The sequence below is a fragment of the Mustela nigripes genome, chromosome 12 (genome assembly GCF_022355385.1).
Source record: "Mustela nigripes isolate SB6536 chromosome 12, MUSNIG.SB6536, whole genome shotgun sequence".
Lineage (NCBI taxonomy): Eukaryota > Metazoa > Chordata > Mammalia > Carnivora > Mustelidae > Mustela > Mustela nigripes.
Genome location: NC_081568.1, coordinates 23867882 through 23879906, shown reverse-complemented (window position 1 = coordinate 23879906; position 12025 = coordinate 23867882). Strand labels below are relative to the sequence as shown.

At 39.7% G+C, this 12025-nt stretch overlaps 1 pseudogene; it reads right to left on the bottom strand.

Annotated features, from left to right (window-relative positions):
* Positions 1-8928: 8928 nt before the first annotated feature.
* On the bottom strand, positions 8929-9498 carry LOC132027483 (histone-lysine N-methyltransferase SETD2-like; annotated as a pseudogene).
* Between the last annotated feature and the right edge of the window lie 2527 nt (positions 9499-12025).

Sequence of the window (12025 nt, the reverse complement as noted above, 5' to 3'; positions counted from 1 at the left end):
ACTTTCACCTGTTCAAGGACATTGCTTTGTGAATTCTTCCATCTTTCTCTCGGTTCAACAGTGCCTCTTCCCTCCAAGCATACAAATATCCTACATTTACTAAAAAGCAACTCATGCTCCTCTCATCAGCCCCAAAATGTCCCCAGCAATTGCGCCCATTTCTCTGCTTCTTTGTGGAGGTAAATTCGTCAAAGGGTAATCTATATTCTTATCTACTTCCTCCTCTCGCATTTTCCTTTGAATTTAGTCTAATCAAACTTTTGTATTTACCAGCCCATTGAAACAGTTTTTGCCAAGTCACCTCAAATTGCCACAACAAATCTAATCCAGGCTAGTGTAGTCTAATCCCTGACCTCCTGGTACTCATCAGTTATGAGAATTTGCAGTAAATAATTGATCAGCCTATTTTTTTCTTGATATACTTCCTTTACTTGGCCCCCAAGGCATTATTCTATAAACTTTTACTCTACCTTACCATCTGTTCCTACTGGGTCCTCTTTGCTGATCTCTTCTCTCCAGACTTTCACTCTTGGAAGGCTTGATGGCTTATTTCTTGGACTTCTTCCCTATATTTACTCTCTAAATTGTGTCACTCTATTTCATAACTATAAATTCTATTTACAAGCTGATGGCTCCCAAATTTATATCTCAAAGCCAGACAACTCCCTTAAGTTCCAGGCTTACTTGAGGCTGACTATCCAAAAGATTCATTTGGATGTATAATAAACATCTCATAATTAATATGTTTAAAGCCAACATCCTGATGTTGTTCCCAGGCCTCCTTCTCTTATCTTACCATCTCAAAAATTGTATTCAACACTCCTAGCTCCCAGGACCTTGAAATAGCTTTGACTTTCCTCTTTTCCTCATTACCTACTCAATCCATCTACAAATTCTGATGGTTCTACATACAGAGTACACCTCAAGTCTCTTTCTTCTTCTCCTTGTGCTCTTACTACCACTCTGGACCAAGCTACCACAATTACTGCTAGCCCACTCAAATGGGCCCTATTTGTTTCCATGCCCCTTTGTCTTATTCTTCCTTTGCTGCTCTTTTCCACATTGTAACCAGAGATGCACCTTTTAAACGAAGTCATCTTTCTGTTCTATCAGTCCAGTGTCTTCCCTCCTTACTCAGATTAAAAGCCCAATTTGGTATACTTAATGCCTCTCATTCTTCTTAACTCTTGTTACTTCTCATTGATTTTGCCCCTCTGTCAACAAACTTGCCTCCTTGGTGTTCATCAAACATATACTCCCCTTGGAGCACCTAATACTCAGAGACCCCTGAAGGAAGAAACTGAATCTCAGTTCAGATGGATAACCTAACTCAGCTAATAAAATACCCCAAGTTTAAGTGGAATAAGGACTAAAACCTAATCTCTTTCTATAGTTTTTTTTCCCCCCCTCAAGATAGCTAACATTTAAAATTCAAAAGAAACATGTTGTGTATTGAGACAGACATGGGGTTTATTTTTTGACTTTCTCACTAATTCTACCTTGCAACCACTTTTTTTTTTTCAAATACTATCAGTATGGTTTTAGTATTTTCAGAAAAATTTCTTATGTAATCATGGATGCTATTGAAGATCTTTCAATAGATTTCTCTTGATTGTAGGGAGAAATTTTAAGTGTGCTAGTTTCTTATTAAAATAATCAGCAACAATAAAACAATCTGGCTGTCTAAATTTTTACTCAGAAAACTACTCAAAAAGAAAACATGTGTAGATGATTAACCACATGAGATTGAATTATAAAGAAACACATTCAACAGAACTAGTATAATTTTGGCACATAAGCTATGAGATGTTTTATTCTTTAACTTCTATAGAAAGTTAGCAGTGAAGTTCTGTCCATTTGGATGGTACCACAATTATTTCATTGAGCAGTTCTTCCTAATTCCATATCACCAGCTGAAAAGAACAAATTGCATTTCAGTAAGAAAGAAATAGCTACACTCTTCCTCAATTCTGCCATAATTCAATTTCCTCTGCTGGATGCTCCAGTCCACTCCTGACTGATGGTAGGCAGCAACATATGGCAATACTGAGAGAATTTATAAAATAACTCTGCTAATGGTAACAAACAAATAAACAATCAGGAAGACTCAACAGTCAGGGAGAATTAATAAAGCTGGCAAATGCTTGGTTAATAGAGCTTCTCACAGTGAACAAAGCCAAGTGTCTGCACACATCTTGGTTGAGCTTTCTCTCTTCAGCCAGAGCATATTAATTTCCAGGGCTGCACTGACTTGAATATGGTTAGAAATAGAAGTATTTGTTATGAAGGCCTCCATATTTCTTGTGCTCTGAGTGATTTCCCAAAAGTCCAACTTCCAAAAACCAAACTAGTAAACTGTGATAATCTTTGCAGAATGCAAAATCTAATTCTTTCTTCCCTTTTTTTTTTTTTTTTAAGATTTTATTTATTTATTTAAGAGAGAGAGAGAGAGAGAGAGAGAGACAGCAAGAGTAGGCTCTCTGCCTAGAGGGAAGTCTGACAAGGGGCTCAATCCCAGGACCCTGAGATCATGACCTGAACTGGAGACAGCCACCTTAACTGACTGAGCCACCCAGGCACCCTTATTATTTCTTATGGCAATACAACAAACAAACAACAACAACAACAACAACATCAAAACCATACAAACCTTGCTAAAATATGTAGAGATGGAATGACTAGAAGGTACCTTCTATATCTTATTCGCATTGTATCATTTTAAACTTCTAATGGTTTGATGTACAATAAAAATAAGTGTATGTTTTGAAAATTAATTTGCTTATATCAAACCAGTTGCTAAGTCCCTTTCTGTCTCTTGTAGTGACAAGTACTCCTTTAACAATTCTTTTTCAATTTCTGTTATAATACTTAATAAAAAGATTATAATTTTCCTAATCAAAAAAATACAAGAAAACAAAGGAAAAAATGTTATTTTAGAAGAACAGATTTTTCTCCTTTGCTTATATGCCTTCACTTTTAACTTTGTCTAATTCTTCTAGACTTTACAGGTTAAGGAAACTGCTTATCTTTTTGTCCCAAATTAGAATTTTCAGCCCAATACACCATGTAGGTCTATTTCCTTTTCTAAATTGTGATGCTTATTCTCATGTGGTTCTTTACAATTTGGAATTGTTTCTTCAGTTTTTTTTGTTTTTTTTTGTTTTTTTTTTTGGTTTGTTTCTTTTTTTGTTGTTATTGTTGTGGGGTTTTTTGTTTGTTGTTTGTTTGTTTTTAATGTAGTTTGAGTCTCTTCAAAATTATCAGAGTTTCAGATTTTATACTTTGGTGACTATCCTCATGCTCTTTTTTGTTTGTAAGATACAAACTTTCCTCTTCCTTATCAGTTGTTCCCAAATTTAGCTTCCAATGCTGGTCACCCAGGGGAATTTAAAACAACAACAACCACCACAAACTAAAATTGAATTCTCGATAAGTAGTAGTAGACTTTAGACAGTGAACATTGGAGACTTTGAGCCTGAAGTCCAGGTAACAGTATTTATTTTGAAGTCTATAGGTGACTCAAGGGTTAAAGCACAGCCAGGGTTAAAAGCCCTGACTGGGAGGTTACAGCTGGAGATTAACATACCTTTCAGTGTCCCTGATGAGGAATATTCAGAGTTTGTGTCTTTTTAAGCTTCTCCCAATAAAAGACAGAAAACCCAATGCTTCCTGGCTTTCAGCTTGGACTTCACATTAGTTTTTCCCCAATTCCCTTGCAGCTAGGGAGGGGCGGGCTAAGGAGAACAGAGAAATTCACCAGCATTCAAAGGGATTCCTGGAAAATGTTCCAGAGTTTCGGTCTTAGCTCCTCTGGAGCTTTGAGCTGAGCCATTTGAAGCTTGGAAGGTATTTAATCCTAGGGGGCATTCCATCTCCATTATCTCCTTTTTAAATCATACTTTAGACTTCTCCATTCAACAACATTCTCCTGTACTCTTATCTTCATATTGACTTGTATTTCATTATCATGAGGAGGATAAACTGTAAGGTTGTTTTGAGGTGAGAAGACCTGTTTGTGATTTTTTTTTCTTTTCTGAAATGTACTTTCTAGCGTTGTAGAAGAGATAGCAGTACCTATTTCCTGGATTGCTTCAAGGACTTAACAAAGCAATGCATGTGAGATGCTTGGTCTTGGCTTTAATACATAAAGACTACTATCCTTTCCTTTCGGGTCTGCATACTCATGCATCCCCAAGAATGCATCCCCAAGGAGGTCCTTTGTTAACTAACTTCCCCAACCTTTTGTTCCCCCCATAGGCTCTTCATAGTCCCAGCTACCACTAAATCGGATTCTTTTCTGAAATTGATGTATCCCTGTGGTCTTCCTAAGTGGAGATATTCAAGTTCCCACGTCTTCTCTATTATTTTTATATTACATCTCCTTGAATAACTATATAAGCATATTAGAAAGTTTATATACTACAAAACAATGCAACTGAAATCGCTAAACATGGATTGACCACTTACTCTTTCTCTGGGTACTGTTCTATGGAAAGAGATGTTGCTTGCAGTCTAGAAATTGGCCCACGGACTGAAGCGCTGGAAAGGGTCAGCACTCAGATGCAGCTGGTGGTTCCAGTGTTACTGATTATATTCTGCCTAAAACCTAAACATGCTTCTGTTCCACATCTAGGTTTAAGTGGATTTCCTAGCCAGCCAGATAAACCCTTACTGATACTGCGGATTTATGTCCTAATAGGATTTACCACTTACCCCAAATTAAAACAAACAAACACACATCACTGATTCATTCTCAGATCAATAAAGCTCTTATGGGTTGAAAAGGCATGTTTTACCTCATGATATATCCATGCAGAAAGGTGGGCCAAAGGACAGCTGAGGATGCTCAGGGCACATCTTCTCTCTAGGGAGTAATTCTGCAGTGAAGAGAAAAGCGGTCTGTACACTGAGTTAGAAACCTTACAGTTAGATTTGGTATGTACATTACCTGACTATGAGGACTTGAGTCAGTTAACGCCCCAGGCTAGACAGTGCTCACCTGTAAGCATTCATGTAATGTGTGTCTTATGCCCTAAATACCATTAAACACGAGAAAGGATAGATGCAAGCTTAAGGACTTTATAATTTAACCGGAAGGAGATCTTCAGACATGACAAAGGATGAGATAAAATGGCATATTTTCATTCTACTTATTTGGTTACAGACTAAGTATTACTGAAAATCTAGGAAGAGAGCAAAATCGTGGCTAGCAGCTGTAGGCAGAGACAACCCACAGATCACTACAAAAGATTGTTGGGAGAATTAAATTGAACAAAGGGTTGCTATGGATTTTAAAGTGTAGATGTTCAAAATGAAGCGTAAGATATTTGTGTAAAGGTAGTTATGTAAGGAGGGCACGTATTGCATGGAGCACTGGGTGTGGTGCATAAACAGTGTATCTTGGAACACTGAAAAAATTAAATTAAAGAAAAAATAAAGGTAGTTATGTGATTAAATGCTGCTATTTGATGAAACCAGAAATTTATTGCTGAGATTTTTATGTTCAATCCACAGTTATTTCCTTTGAATTGAAAATATATAAGAGTAAATTCACCAATGATTTAGTCTGACTTTTGTTATCTGGTATAATCACCTAGAAAGCAGGTGGCCTTTATGGAGCTTTATGGCTTCTTCCGGTGTTATGTGATGTGCTTTTTCACTGCCTGTTGCCACCAATCCATTCAGATGCTGTTTCTTTGGTATAAAAACTTTTATTTTTTCCATTAAACAGCAAAGGTCACTTGACAACAAAATTTTGGACAATGCCCAAATACAGTTCTGGGCAAATTACCAACATTATGGGCAAGGTACTGAGGGTCTGTAGATCCTCCATAAATGGTCAAAGTCAGATCCGTGATGGAACTGATGATAGTTTGCATTTACATAGGATCTTCCAGGCTATCAATTCACAGACTTTGCGAACTTTGCCTGTCATGAAGGTGAAGAACGAACCTGAAACACAGCAACCGTAGGCCGGCACAGAGGGATTTGATAGACTGAAGTGTTACATTTAATTGAAAATATAGGTGAATGTTAAGTAAGAAGAGTGCAATTATGTGAACTGGAAGAGTGCCAGGTCTCTTTCTCTGTCCTGGGGGCATTATGGACTCCCAGGAAGTGACCAGATTGTCAGTGCTAAGGCTTACGTGTGAAGGACACCACAGGAGCGACTGGTCACTGGGGAGCGTTATAAAGTGAGAGTGGGGATTTTATTTCTTGCAGTGAAATGGCCCTCATCTAGATGACAATACAGTCGCAGGGTGGAGTGACCTAGAGAAAAGATCTTTGCATAAGCACATTTTCTATTTCATCCTTTTGTTAGAAATCTCAGAACCGCTTATGAATGTTGGCTTTAATTGTACAAAATGAAGTATCACCCAAATAAAAATAATATAATGGAGGATGAAGGACAGAATTCTGGAGTACTAACCACTTCAAATGAACTACACATATTGCCAACTCACTGCATATATTTTAAAGGCTAATTACTCAGGAGAGAGGAGAGATAAGTTCACTTTATATTTTGGAACTGAAGAAAATACATATGAAAGAGTCAGGGAAAAGAGTAAGGCTACAAAGAAACACTTTCATGTAGACCATAATCCCACAGGCCAGTTTTATTGTTAATATTTTTGTGGCATTTTCCCATTTTAACCTTTATTTTTACATATTAATGTTTCCTTTCTCAGCTCTTTGATATGGCAGCTTGACACGAGTTCACATGTTCTGAGTGAAAAATGATTGCACTGATGCAGTCTTGTATTTTATTTCCATTTCATTCATAAAAAAGCAATGGAAGCAAGAAATGAACTGACTGGCGAGTGGCTGTGGTATGTCAAGAACCCTCTGCGAGGCCTAGGTACCTTTCTACTCTGCATGTTCCTTTTAAAATGACCATGTTGTACTGGGAGGCACTTTCAACTAATAGAGAGATCTTTACATTCTCAGGTATATGTTCAAGACACAGCTTTTCCTCTCCCAACTTCTTGTCTTGATGCTAGAGCCTTGATCTGAGTCCTTCATCAACATCTTCTTATTTCTTACATTATACTTTATTGCTGTTGCAGCCCTAACCCCCATTTTGACTATTTTGGATGTAAGGTGTTCAGGAGGTCCCTCAGGTTATATGAAGTCATAAGGGTGGGGTCCTAATTCAATAGGACAAGTGCATACTCAGAGGAACAGCCATGTAGGGGTAAAGAGGTCATCTGCAAGCCAGGAAGAGAGTTCTTCCTAGAAACTGATCCCTGCCAGAATCTTGATCTTGGACTTTCCAGCCTCCAGAATTATGAGAAAATAAATGTCTATTGTTTAAGCCACAGGCTGTGGTATTGTGTTATGACAGTTCGAGCAGACTAGGACACTTGTATCACACATATTCCTTCCCCACCGTATCCTCAACCCCACCTGTGGCCATTTACAAAATCAGAGATTGCATTGTTCTGGAAAATGGCTAATTAAAAGCAAAAATCTCAATCAAGATGTGAACTCAAGAATTTTCATGGCAGTGTTTATTTACTTCTCAGCTGAACTTAAATGACCCACAAAACTTCTCAACATTTTTCTGTGTATGGGGTCATAGGATTTCAGTGTTGGGAAAGAGATAACCCATACTGTGACAGAAATTGGGATACGTTGCCTTATGCATCCCAACCCCAGAAGATTCCCTTCTGGATCTTGGCCTGTCTTGATGTGGGAGGCATATAGCTGACCTCTCTGTCCCCTCTTAACATCTAGCTTTGTCATTCACTTGTTTGATCAGTGAAACATGAGCGGAAGTCATGACGTGCAGGTTTTAGCAGAAATTTTAATAGCCACTGTTGGTTTTGCCAGTTTTCTCATTCATTTCTCTATGGCAATTATAAGACATGTTTGAGAATTGGAGCTACTTGATTCCAACTCCCAGCCATTGGGTTCCCCCAGCTGCTCAGTCTCTCTGAGACTCTAGTCACTGCATATGAAAGAGGAGCCATTTCTGCTCTGCTATGCTGAAACTATTAACACACAGAATCATGATCGTAATCAAATTATTTTTTTAAAACACTAAGTTGTGATTGGTAGTTGTGCATTGCAAATTTAGCCAGGTTTGCCTTCAAAGAGTTTTTGTAAAAACCCTTTGTGCCTAATGTGAAGATGTGTCTTTCCTAGGAATTTTGCAATTGCAAAAATTACAAAAAAAATTTGTAATCTTTGAGGTACTCCAAGGGCATATATATAGCTATTTCTTTAATGCATTTTATTTTTTTACATAAAATGTTCAGGAAAAATTGGGTAATGTAAAGTGATTTTAAGCAGCAAATCAATCTTATCAACAGAGCACCAGACCTGTAAGAAACAAAAACAAAAACAAAAACAAACAGAGCACCAGACTGTGGGAAACCACAAGGCAGCCTGCTTTGGAATATTTACATGATAACAAGTTAAACCTTGTAGGAGAACTTAAACCATCAGTACAGAGCCCTTCCTGTGATCTAGCACAAGGAGTCTAAAAGCAAAATGAAAAACAAACAACACCAGGAAAAATCAAACCAATCATTTTCAATATATTCATGTATACATTAAAATATAATACAGATCTTCAGGGTGAGTGGTCAAGGGAGGGGATGAGCATGGGTTTGGGCACTGACAGCCCCTTCAGGGAGGAGTCGCCGGTTTGGGAATGGGGTTAGGGATCTTCGCAGGATCCTTCCCTACGCCCTTCCCTCTGATGGCCTCCAACCACACCCCCCACAGCTCACAAGCATGGATCAGTTGTACATGGAGCTCATTTCCATGGTTTTCAATTGAAATATGCAGGTGTCAATTCCCCAGGGCGATGTGTCGCCAGTAGCACAGTCCTGGAGGGTGGGTGGGTCAGTGGGCCCACAGTGTTTCTTCTCCCGAGTGTATCCTACCTGTTCACCTGTCCTCCCACCCTGGCCCCATGAGTCATTCTAATTCAGGTTCTTTGGTTTTGTAAACAGCCCCAGGCTTATGCATGTACTTTTTAACATACTTGTTGGTTTCTTGTTTCACATTCTCTTTGTACTCTGGGTCCTCAGGTTCTTATAGTATTTCAGCTCCTTATTCATAATATCCTGAGTCAGCTTGTGAGCAAGGTGTTTGAAGACTTCAGTTGTAATTCTTTCCATTTTGCAGTCAGGTTTCTGGTAAGGGTTCATGCCCTGGACAACGAACTGGAGCATCTCTTCTCTGAATACTTCTTCGCTTTTCTTAGCCAGCTCACTTCAGGTGTCTGCTTCTGCTGCCTTGGGCTTTTTTGAGGTCTTCCTGGGTTTTTCATCATATGTCAGGGTTCTTAGGTCCATCTCAGCTTCATGTTCAAGGCTGGCATCCTCTCCTGGGCCTTCCCAAGTAGGAGGGTCCCACTGAGTCTGCCTTGTGATCTCATCTCCCTTTTGGATCTTGAACTATCTTCTAGTTGGGAGCTAAGACAATGGATTTTTGGATTGGGAGAAAAGGGGGATGGCAGATCCAGAAGATTATTTTTGCTACCATTTCAGGAGGTTGTAAGGACCGAGGTCGCCATGTTACAACTTGCAGTCATGGCTGCAATTTTCTGTACCATCGTTGCATGGGCTGTGCATGAGCTGTGGAAATCTGTTGTTCCTGGGTATACTGACGACTTGGCTGGGCATAACTGTACAGCTGGTGGAGCTGTCTGTGAGTAGGGTTGATGTCACACCATAGACAGTTGGATAAATATGTCCTTGGGAATATATGGTTGCTTGAGACTGCAGCAGGAGAGTACTGCTGCTGGACACCGACAGGCTATTGGTTTGAATCCCAGACCCCAGATTTTATCTGTGGACTTGGCCTGGGGCTGGCACTGGCAAAATGGTGATGCTGGAAGTCTTGGTGAACCTCATCATCACTTTGGGTCACATACTGTGAACTGGAAACTTCCCAGGGGCTGCCACATGCAGAGGGGCAGTGAGGGGTTCCATACAGAGTTCCACTAAGGGCTGAGAATGATTGTAAGGAGCATGAGAACACACAGGGTCCATGCTGGGTGTGGGGAGGAGGACCTTTCCAGCAATGTCCATTGCTAGGATCCATGCTGGCCTGCATGGGATAACCTGGTGAGTAGCCAGCAAAGGGATGATGAGGGGCACTGTAGCCAAGAGAGTCAGAGGGCAGTGGAGATGTCATTCCCAGGGTCTCCATCCACTGCTGTTGTTTCTGAGCCTCCCACGGGGCCACCTCTTGATCAAACAACATCCAGTGCTGCTCTCTAGAAAAGTGTATTATGGTCTTTAATTTGTACTTTCTTTCTAGAAGTTGGGGTATCATCTCTGACATTTTGATCCCACCCACAGGCAGAAGAAGGTGGTTAGAGGGAGCCCCTTCATCTCCTTTTCCCCTCTTTTGAGTTTGCTTGTCCAGGTCTACCTCTCTTGACCTTTTAGGAGTCTTTGGGGTGGCTGTTGATCTCTGAAACCAACAGCATCTTTTCCTTTTACAGTTTCTGTATTCTCCTTCTCAGTTTGACTTTCCTTTGGAATTCAGCCTACCTCCTTTAGGTCTTTTCAACTACCCATGAGCTTGGTGGCTAAATCCCTCCTACCTACTCTTTCATCTGTGTGTTCTTGGCTCCCCCAAGTCTCCACATCAGATAGCCTGCTCTTTGTCTTGGAATGGTGTTTCCTCAGCAATAGTTTCTTCCAGTTCCTTGTCCCTGCCCTCCTTGGCCATATTGTAGCACCAACCTTGGCTTCAGATGTGGAAAGCTTATTGGGTTCCATGGCAGTTTCACCGTCAACTTCAGATTCAGACACCTGTTGTGTCACTGTTGGTACCTCCACCGCTTCATCTACAGGGACTTTTTCTAACTAGATATAGGCTCATTTCTGATGTTAGTTTTCAACATGCAGGTTCTCAGAAAATGTAGATATTATAAGTTCATGGTTATGTACATTTTTCCACCAGAGACCTGTGTACCAGACATCTTATAGACCTCAGCTGAAGCAGTTCCAATGTTAGCTGATGTGCAGACCACAGGATTTTTTTTTTCTTTGCTTTAAACTGTTTTAGGTTACCAATTGGTAGAAATGAAAGTAGTCACTAAATTTGATAGTTGATTGATTCATCTTTAAAGATTTTATTTATTTATTTATTCATTCATTTGAGAGGGGAGAGAGGGAGAGAGAGTGCATGGGGGAGAAGCAAAAGGAGAGGGATAAGCAGAATCTACGCTAAGCACAGAGCCTGATGCTGGGCTTGATCTCACAACCCTGAGATCATGATCTGAGCCCAAATCAAGAGTCACAGGCTTAACCGACTAAACCACCCAGGCTCCTGGATACTTGATATATTAAAGAACCTTTGGTTGAAAAGCATTTTCTCTCAGAAATGGTTATTCTCTTGTCATTTAGCACTAAGTATTGCTGTTGAGAAATCTGGTTATGCTGCAGTTGGGCCTTTTTCTAAAATTGCGCCCTGGCTTGGCTTCTTCCCCTTCACTGTTATACTTCTGCCTTATCCTGTACAATTTTTCTTGGGAGCCTACTCTTAGTAAATTACTTACACACACCTCCAGTTCTCAGGGTTTGCTTCCTGACATTACAGGTAGGACAGGTGGAAGAATTAAATGTTTTATCCTCCAAGAAATAGGCATTTCAAAGAAGGGTAAAAAGCCATTGAGGTGCAGAGAGGTCACTAAGTAGGCCCTTGATTCTTGAGGTAATTCAAGTAGGGAAGGATAAGAGAGCATGAGAAGTTTCATTTGAGAAGGCCAAAGGTAGCGCATTTTAAATCAAAAACATTGCAGAGTCTCTACTCTTCTTTCAGACATCTGCTTTTTTGGTGAAATTTTAGCTTCTACCATCTTATAAATACCAGCTGGACACCTTTTGTTCCTGTCTCAACTTCTGGATAGCCTTTGAATTCTGATAGGTTATTGTTAATAAGGTAAATATATTGCAAAGTCTAATCAAATTATTCAGTGTCTTGCTTTTTTATTTATCAAATAAAAGATCACAAGCTTCAGATACAAGAAATTTATTGAAAAGCTTTCATGTGCATC